This window comes from Amblyomma maculatum, chromosome 10 (assembly GCF_055883805.1).
Source record: "Amblyomma maculatum isolate TAMU_Amacu chromosome 10, ASM5588380v1, whole genome shotgun sequence".
Classification (NCBI taxonomy): domain Eukaryota; kingdom Metazoa; phylum Arthropoda; class Arachnida; order Ixodida; family Ixodidae; genus Amblyomma; species Amblyomma maculatum.
In genome coordinates, this window is record NC_139353.1 from 88,679,125 (window position 1) to 88,689,701 (window position 10,577).

General features: G+C 45.4%; 1 non-coding gene across 1 annotated transcript; it reads left to right on the forward strand.

Moving 5' to 3' along the window:
* Nucleotides 1-577: 577 nt before the first annotated feature.
* Nucleotides 578-650, forward strand: TRNAL-CAA (transfer RNA leucine (anticodon CAA)). Its single transcript has one exon. It is a non-coding gene; the product is annotated as a tRNA-Leu (tRNA).
* The last annotated feature ends 9,927 nt before the right edge of the window (nucleotides 651-10,577 follow it).

Consider the following 10,577-nt stretch of genomic DNA (forward strand, 5'->3'; position numbering starts at 1 on the left):
ATAGAACGTGATCAAGAGCGAGGGCGAAAGCTGTGCTAGAACCCTCTTACGCTACCTATGGCTTCAAGACTGCCAGAACCGTGACCCCCGTAGGCTACAAGCAGATAAATGAAGGGGAAATGAGGGTACTCGTTATAATACATCAAGGCAAGAAGCCAACAGCCGGCGAGGCCAAGGAAAGCCCTGGGGATTGTACTTTGTGGGTTTGGTCCCCACCATCGTCACGTTGTTTTCCTTCTACTTTGTGTTTATCTTTCCCCTAAACAGATTACATTACTAATTTGTGTAACTACAGAAGTAAAAATTAAAAAAAAAACGACGAGTACCCTCATCTTCCCTTTGTTTATCTGCTTGTAGCCTATGGGGGTCTCAGTTCTGGCAGTCTTGAAGACATAGGTACCATAAGAGGGTTCTAGCACAGCTTTCACCCTCGCTCTTGATCTCGTTCTTCGTGACGCTGGCGTTAACACAGGACGTTACACGTCCACCGCTATGGTTGAGAGCTGCGCTGGTGGACACTCTCAAGGTTCGTATAGAGACAACATTAATACCCAAGAAAGTAGCAGATGGAACAGCGGCCGATGTAGCTCAGTTGGAAGAGCGCCGGACGCAATATTCGGAGGTCGTGGGTTCGGTCCCCACCATCGGCACGTTGTTTTTCCTTCTACTTTGTGTTTTTCTTTCCCCTAAACAGATTACATTACTAATTCGTGTGATTACTTCAGTAAAAACAAAAAACACACAAAGTACAATCCCCTATGCTTTCCTTGGCATTGCCGACTTTTGGCTTCTTTTCTTCACCTATCAATCAATGACATTTGAACACCGCTTCATGAAAAGCTACAATAACTACAAAGTCAAGAGAGCAGTGCAAAACTGGAGATTTAAACAGCCTTCGAGAAGGAGAAGTGTGCACTCTTGGATATGGCTCAGCATACACGGCTAAAGAATAAAACCAAACCTGAAAGATTATGCAATCCTACATATACGATCATATGAAGATGCACCTCGACTCAACCTTCTGCCTCTGCTCCAGAGTCAAGGAAACAGCTGTTCCTCTACTCAAGGCTCGGTTAGAATTCATGACGGCCACCGAGCGTTCCTTCCAACAAAGTCTTTTTGAGAAATACCATGCGGAAAGAATGCATGGAGACCTTGACTGAAACCTTTACTCCCAACGATCCTCGAGGCATTTTTTTTAGAAATGAAGCTTTACTTTAATCGCTTCTCGAGTGCAGGAGAAAACTAAAGTTTTCTCACGAATTTCAAAGTGGCAATGACACTAATATAAGGCCACGTCGACCTCCACTTGCAACCTGAGGCATTGTAGCGTTTACACGCTGTGCGGACTTCATTCTACTGCATACAACGCCTTTCATTAAAGCGGATACAATAAGATTCACAGACCCACTCTTTGAAGCATTGGCTCTGTGGGAACCTCATTCTGACTCGAAAATAGTGAAAATACTGAAGTACGACCAAGACAAGTCTCCCGAAGTCCATGCAGCTGACGATGAGCATGGATAGCTGTTATCAGCTAGGTGCCGCATTTAATGCTGTAGTTGATCACCGCATTATACTGCTGTGGTAGAGGCATATTTCAAGTTGGCACCGGATGCCTCAGCAACATTTCAGAGCATGCTGAGTGCCAAATTGCAGCAAGCATGTGCAGGGGTTTCAATGAACCACTGTGAAGAGTGGTGCAATTGTAGGGAATGGCATATTGTAAATAGGAAGAGGGAGGTTCCGGAGGTGCAGTTGTGCCATGGAACAGCTGTGCCGCACACATCGATGGCTTGCAGATTGCCTCGGTGCAGAATGTCTATAGACGCACGGTGCTGTGGGGAGTGGGGGTCAATTCTGTCTTCAGAGAGGCTCAGGGATATTCGCAGTCAAGTACATTTACGATTATAGCTCCTAGCTTGCTTGGAAACAAGCGGCATTTGATTCTGGAAAGTCAAATTTGTTGGCTGGGGTGCATGCGCTGCAACAGGCTTCTTTGCACATTACATGTGCTCAACGCTCACCGCCGAGCGCTCCGAGGGCAAAAACGCAACTAGTTCACAGCAATTTCACAGCAATTCTAGCAGTTCTCAATGCCTAAATCCTGTTCTACACAAGCTTTATGTCAATGACAGAACATGTTGGCAGACGTGAATTGTTTTCAGCCATTTTTCACAGCTGCCTTGTTCATGCAGTTTGCAAAACATTTTTTTGTTCTGTTGTGGCCAAAGAAAAACACAAACGCAAGCAGCCAGGAACATGAGTTGTATTCACGAATGCCTTTGCTTATATAGCCCTTGTCTTGCGCATGAGCCTAAATTGACATCTGATATTGCGCAAAACAAGGGCTATATAGGTCGAGGCGTTGGTGAATAAAACTCAATTCCATTCCCGGCTGCTTGCGTTCGTGTCTCATCGGCCACAATAGAGCAGTTTTACTAGGCTGGGACTTTTTTCTGCAATAAAGCAACTCAGGCTATGAGAGACGCTGTAGTGGAGTGCACCAAAAATTTCAATCACCTGGGGTTCTTTAATGTGCACTGATGTTGCATAGCAAACGGGTGCCTATTCGTCGTAATCAAAAAGCGGCTGCCGCGACCTATTCGGCTGCGACTCTTGAGGCAGCTTGTTGATGTTGTTCAGAAGGACTTGACATTAGAAAATGACCAGGTTACACGTAGTGGCATGTACTTTCCAGGCCAAGTTGTGGCCTTTGTCTTGTCCCTGTATGCCATGTGTGCTGCCTAGAGTGGAGGGATATTTTTAGAGGATACGAAGTCATAGGAAATGCTGAAAAGCATTCAAGAATCTCCACTTAACCTTGAGTAGAAAAGACTGTTTTCTTCACTTTATAGTGCTGAGGTAGTGTCAAGTCGAGACATGTTTGTGAATTCGACCCCAAGGGCAAAATTTGAATTAAAAACTATTCCACAGGCATAACAGACTCATGCCCTAATGTCAAGTCCTCTGAACGTTCAGAAGCAACCTCGATATTCACAGGCTAGCAGAACATGTTTCCCAGGATGCATGAAAAGGCAGCTGTGAAAAACAGCTGAAAATACTAATGTCAGGCAATCTCGCTGCCGCTGTGATACAGTTTATGTAGAACATGACATATGCATTGAGAAATGTGAAATTTAGGGACCAAATTTGTTTATTAAGGTTTGGTTTGAAGTTGCTGCTACACTTGCTCTTTGACCTTGCAGGGCTCAGGGGCAAGGGAAGAAAACATGCATGCTGCTTTGCAACGTATGCACCCAAACAAACAAATTGAACTCCCTGATTTGTTTACAAAACAAAGCTGGGAGCCAGAATGGTCACTGTGCTTGAAAAGCCATGCCTTCTGCCTACCGTGAATGTGTTTCCACAAAACGAGTGAACCAGCCACTTAGACACCATCGCGAGTCTGAAGACGTCTGTACTACCCTGATATGACAACTAAGCCATTGATGCCTCTAGCACAAATGTTCACATTGTTCCAAGGGCTCAACTGCACTGCTAGTGGGCCCCCAGCTTCCTTTATACGTATGTGCTAAGACCAAAAATGGGAAGACTGCCCAACAGGGAGTGATGACGAGGCCATGTTTGATGTTTCCGTGTCTGAAAGGGGGGGGGGGGGGGCTGCCACTTTCAGGCAGTGTCCGATGATTCCTAATCTAAACATCCTGAGCATACACACATGCAGCAGCAAGCGTGCAATACATGTCTAAAGGTGTATGCCGAGATATATACAGGTCGTCACTGAGTGTTCTCGCTATGTCTCCATAGCTAAAGCAAAACTGATCTGCATGCCCACCAACAGTTTTCTCTCAGCACCATCGGAGTGCTGTAAGTCTTTAATGCAAAACCATTACTAGCCCTTTTACACGTGATGTCGTCTGCGACCGTTGGCTGTGATGGTTCTGAAAGAAGAGCAACCACGCCATTGTTGTGCATAGAGCAGCTTGGCAAGATGAGGCATGCGGCTGAGCTCAATACAGGAGGATCAGATGGCGTGACATTTGGAGAAACACTTTAACGTGAAGTGCACCGAGCAGCTGCCCTTAGCTTAGATCGAAAGCGAAGCCAGCAAAGCATCGATATCTACTGTGGCTGCATTAACTGCGCACCGCTGCGTACTGCGCAACGCAGTACACCAACTGTGTGTGCGGCCAGCCACACCTACTCTCGCTCAGCTAAAGTCTGCTTTGATTGATTTCCTGCTTATCCAATGATGCCAATGGTGCTAGTGGAGCCTCTGATGGAGATGCTGGCAATTAAGACGTGGCTGCTGATTCCTCAGTGCCGGTTTTGCAAAAGCCATTCTTTGCAGGCAGAAGCCCCTTATCCGAACATTTAGGGCAGTGATCGTGCAATCAGAAAGTTCGGTCAAAAATCTGGTTTTCTGGAAAATCAAAGGGTTGGAAGGTATGTACGCAACATGCCTTTCCCTTTCTCTGGAAGTCACCGTGCAGAGCAAACTTGCTCTTAGTGCTCAAATGTTTATCATAGCTCTGCATTAGGTAGGTTCTGAAACATTGCTCCCACGCAGTGACAAGTTGAAATTTGCAGCACCACAAAAGTATTTGATGATCAATTACAGCATTGCAGTTTGTGATAGGCCATGGTTATCATACTTGGTGTCAAAAGCTGGGATGTTAGGAGGGTAGCCAAAGCTATACCCACGAAACAATATGCCAGAAGTTCTGGGTTTAACAGGGTTGACCTGGGCCGTCACTCAGCCAATTCTTCACAGAACAGATCTGTGCATACTCACTGCATCCACTTTTGTGAAAAGCTGGATAAACTCACAGAACAAAGCCCAAATAGCGAGCAAATGATATAATGTCCCGTGTTTAGAAGTTGAGTGGCAGTCGATGAACCCTCAAGGTCACCTAACTGCCAACAAATGAAAGGCAGGCATTGAGGGCTGCATGGAGTTGAAGTGAAGTTCAAGGGAAAGTATTGTTTGTGAAGTGCCGATTTCCTGTCACGATAATCAATCTCACAAGCTGTACGCTGACCTGCGAATGGCACAGGAGCCCTGGCCCATTCAGGATCATACAGATTATATTAGGTAATTGTGCTCCTACGTGCCTCTTGCTCCTGAATTGACCAGGGTGAAAATGGGGGCACAATTATCTACAAAGCCTCTTTGCAAAAGTCAGAGTATCAGCTATCCTGCATAGCGCAATTCCTGTGGGAAAATATTTTTGCAGGTCCTGGGTGCACAGTCACGTCACACATGGATGACGTAGCCTATGCGACACATATATGTATCTCCTAGACTTTTTAACAGATTTGCACTGCTCAGTCAAGACGAGATGCGCGGGAATGTAGTGAGCACTGATTCTGTGCGTTTACAATTTTTTGCTTTCGTTTTGTTTCTTTCGATAGTTTAGTGGGGCGGCTGGTATGCAAAGCGACGCGGGGACTCTGGAGTTGAGTCGGCTTTTTCGCATCATGTCACCGGGGTGGTGCGTTTGCTCTCCGCAGTGTAATGAATATGTGGAAGAGTACTTGCCGTATGTGGGGCTGCATATATTCAGTACCAGATCTTGAGTTATTTGCGAACACGCCCATACACATGCAGTTTTGTAGTGGCGCAAAAAATTATTCTGTCAAGACAGAGTATCTTCTAAACGGTGCGTAAACATTGATGTTTGGATTAAGCCATGAAATAGTATACAAGATGTTTCACATAAGGTTTGGTTTATGGTGTTTAACGCCCCAAAGTGATTCAGGCTTGTATCACATAGCGGGCTTAACTTAAGGTACAAAACCTGCCCCAGTGCATGGGCACAGAAGCAGCCAAACCTTCAGTGCTCCCTCTACTGCCACTCAGGCTATCACAGCGCACACCTCACTGCTACGGAAAAAAGGAGCAAGCATGCATAGTGCTCTGTGCTTTGCCAAGGGCAGCTCCAGGCAGTCACTCGTTTGAAACAGCGCCACCTGCGATGGCCAGCCCCCCCCCCCCCCCCCCCCGCCTCCATTCATTTATCCTCTCCGCACTGCTAAGTAAAAAAAAAATTGGAGGACGCTTAAGCTTCGCCTTCAAGAGTGGAACGCGATAGCGTTATTGCACCTCGTTCCACCGCCCAGCGCTACCGGCACTGGTAGACGGCGCCGCTTCAATCTCACGCGTCTCAAGAGAGAGCGCGCAAGGCCCTGCAATACAACACCCGTCGACCTGCCGAGGAGTGTAAGACAATGCGCTACGGCCAAGCAATCTCTGATGAGGCACGGCGAAACGTCAGGGGCGAGTGGCGCGCCACGTGTTGGGGCAGCGCCGCACATTGCGAGGAGGGGTTCTTCTGTGTTTGCCGCAAGATGGCTCTTCATGTGCTCAGAGCGCAGAAGAAATGTAGCGGAAACGTACTTCGCTACTCATGTAACTGCGACTTCTGTAAGTAACATGCTCATATTTACCGATATACACCGCAGTATAACGTTCTACGGCACGTTTCTAAGGCAACACCGCATTCACTAGAAGCGCTTTTGTACCGCTTTCAAGCATCGAACTCGTGATTGTTCACATCCGATTATTAGAGCATTCCTACAAGTTAATTTCATGAATCTGCTTCCCGACTTATTGGTTTCTTCCGATTTTACTGATCGCCCGCAGTTACTAGGATTTATGCAGAAAGTTTATGCTTCGGTGAGGTTTTTGACAGTACGATTCTCGAATGAGTACTTTTATTCTGTTTCGCGCAAGATACTATACAAGGATTTGGTGGCAATGCTTTTTGCGCCACCACTGTATCGTTCTTTATACTTTTGGCTTTAAAGGTCACGATGTGTTAAAAAGGGTGCGCAAAATGCAGATTTCTCCTTGCACGAAAACTTTTTTCTTTAAATTACACACCGAAGCTCTACCTGTTAACACATGGCTCCATAGAAAAAATATTTTTGTATCTTCTGTAAACTGCCGTCTGTGTGATGTGCCCGAAACTTTTGAGCACTGTTTCATTAATTGCAAAGACGCAATTCTTTTTTGGGATGTGCTGCAAAGAACTCTAAAGAAAGACTTGGTTCTAAATTCGTACAGTGTGCGGTATCTTGCTGTTGCACAATCTGATTACGAACCATATGACATGTTTTTTCTTATTGGACTTCATAGCTTGTGGAAGACACGCATGTCGGATCGCAACGCTGAACCTGTTGTTACACCTAGACTCCATTTTAGCAGAATGATGCTGCAACTGAAGGACACTTATGATGAAAATGACTTTCAACCTGATTAGTTTCCACTGGTGACACGGTGCTTATTTATGCCTGCCTTTTAAAAAGTTGTCTTCTGTTGTACATCTCAGCAATGGCTGAATGAATTGTAAATAGTCTGTGTACATAACCCTTTTTGTATAATAAATACCATGTCAGAAAAAAAAAACTCATTGCTGAGTGGTAGCGTCTCCGTCTCACACTCGGGAGACCCTGGTTCGATTCCCACCCTGCCCATCTTGAAAGTTGCTTTTTATTTATGAGTGCATGCCGGGATTTATCGCTCACGGCCAACGCCGCCGACGCCGACGACACCGGCTTTTCAGCGACACGAGCTCCTTAACGCTGTCGCGTTAAAAGGAAGAAGCATACATGCTGCTGTGCGCTTAGCTCGGAGAACAGCTAGACCCCCTCCCACTACCTCCACTCCCCCTTCCCCCCACCCACAATTTATTGAGCGCTCCGGGCAGCTTGAAGCCGTCACTCGTTTTAAAAAACTTTGAGAGCTAACCTCCCAGCACCCTTTCGTCCTTCCCGCATAGACGAGAAAGACCTTGCAGCCTTTTTCTCACTCCCTCGCAGTCGAATGAAAATGAAAAAAAAACGCCACGCAGGATATGCAGGCATAATATAGACACGTCACTTTTGTGTCAACAAGGTATGGGTTGCTTTGGCCTGAGCAGAAGATAGGGAGCACAAAAGATTTGACTGCTTCTGTGCACAGTGTGTTAGAGCACAGGGCTCAATCGGCCACCTTTCTACCTTAAGCTAAACCCGTTACGTGAAACAACTATAGTGCTAAAAAATTGTTTGTTCATAAACTAAGCCACATCTTGTATAAATTCGCAGCTTAATTTCAAACATCAACATTTATGTGCCCTTAGCAGATGCTCTCAGTCTTGACAGCTATTTCTTTTCGCCACTACAAAACTGCAAGTGTGTGGTGTGCATGTTTGCAAATAACTCATGCACTATAAATATGTTCGCCGCCCCACATAGGGTGAGTTCCCTTGCACATTTTCATGCCATGAGGAAAGCAAACGCACGATCCCACTGCGAAGAAGCAGACTCATGGCTCAGTTCTTGTATCGCTCGAATATCAGCAACCCTGCCAAACCACCAGAAGAAAAAGAACGAAAGCTAAGCAAAAATTGCGAACACACAGAATCAGTGCTCACTCCACATTCCTCCGCATCGTACCTTTTGACTGAGCAGCGCTTTTCTCTCAAGAAAAAAAAGAATACAAACTCCACGAGTAATGTGTAGGTGACATATAGTAGGCTATGTCAATGAAGTATTATGTGATTGTGCACTGAGGACCTGCAAAAATATTTTCCCAATCCCCGTTGCGGCAGAAGTTGGGTGCAATGCTGAATATTTCTGTATTAAGTCTCATGTTATGCACGAATCTCGGGAGGAGCATGCCTTCTCTATTGAAAACTAGAAGGGAAGGGAGGGGGTTATAAATAGTACCTGTAAGGTTAAGGTGCTCTTAAGTGCTTAATCCCTTTAATAGAGAGAGCAAACCAAGGCAGAGTGGAGCAGGTAATGGATGTGGTCATTGTCACAAGAGATGTCTCCTGGCAGCACTCTATTTCTGCCCCCAAAACAGGTTTTGCCGCCACAGTGAAGGGGTTTTCGCTGAGGAGAGAAGCACTGCAGAAGTATTCGGCCAGAACAACTCCATACCGCCATTTACATTTGCTGGAACTTGTGAGTTCTCCCTCCTCACTCACAAATCATGAGGATGTGCTTTGGTCTACTCTCCATGGAAGGGGTATGGTATACCGGTTACTTTTAAGCCTCGAAACAATGCTTTTCACAAACACGCACATATTTCAAGGTGGAAGCAAGGCCACCTGTTTCTTGCCACATTGGTTATCAACAGCTCCATTTCAATAAGGACAGAAGCCAGCAACACTTTCCTCAGTAGTTTGTAGTACCTCCGCCGCCAATACAGCTAGCCGAGAATAACTGCTTGGCATGATTCCACATGCACAAATTACGTCAGCTCAACACTTAAAAGTACAGATAACAGTGAATGTTCCCATCCAATTAAACGCTCAACCACTTCCTTCTCAGTTGCCGCAGTGCTACTGGCATCCCGGTACGTGGCATCCCAGCCATGGCGGTATGGTTAAAATCTGCAACCCGTATGCACTCAAGGACTCTGATCACATGTGGCCGGCCTGCCACTACTCAGAATACTGTCACTCATTTTCAAATGAAAGATGGTAGTACTTATGTGAAAGCAGTGCAATGTCAAGACCACTGAAACCTATATCGACTGCACTGCCACTACTGTGTTCTGCTAATTTAACTTGCAGTCAGAGGAATATAACTAGCCCAACAACTGCAGCAACCACAGTGAAGGTGCATGAGCCTTCACTTCAAGGTGTACTCTACTCACATCTTATAAAATCAGCTAGTAATGACATTTGTTTCAAAATTTCTGGCTTTTCCTACCTTAAAAAGAAACTTGCATTTTCTGTAAAATAGCATTTTAGTAAATAGAATGCAGAAATGTATAACACAAGCCAGCTTCAGCTTGTCCTCAATGTCCTTTTATTACCCTAAAGCTGAACATGAGCTATTAGAGACATCATGAAAGAGGGCTTCTGGGCTAATTTCCAGAGCCCTCCTTCTTCCACAAAAAGTTCTTTAAACTGCACTGGCACTGCGCAACATGTAGGCAAATTTGCATTTTCCCTGTATCGACAGGCCCCGGGCACCATTCCATTCCATATTCTCAGGCTCAGCAGCCAAATGCCATAGACAGTAAGCAACGGCAGCAATCAAAGAAAACACTGAAGAAACTTGAACCTCAAAATAAACATAAGGGGTCACAAATATAGTGGTAGTTTAGGCAGACAAGAAACTACACATGCTGAAAAATGTCTTCAGCACTTACATCCATGTTCTACCTCTTGCCCATCATAGCACTGTGCGATTCCGGCAAAAGGTATTGTAGAGCTTGAAGAAGCCATTGCTTTGAACTCACATGGAGCTTGCTGTAAGGTAAAAAGTACCATGAACCAACAAATTAAAGCGTAATATAGTGCAAGACCTACATGCACAGGCTTTGTGAGCAATAAATAAAGGCATAGAGTAGGAACACCACAATACTGTTTTGGTTTCTTGAAATGATGCGTGGCAGGCTGCTGTAAGTCACTGTATGAATTCGCCTCTGCCTGCTAAGTAATCCTAGATTAATATTTTTTTGGGATTCAAACTTTCACTTTAGGATTGAAGTAGTTGAAGGGCGACTGCCTATAAAGCCAGAGAAGAAACAATGTTGACATCACGCGAGATATACCAACACTGAAATAAATCCTTTCACTCCACCTTGTCGCCAGCCTGGCAAAAGAGCA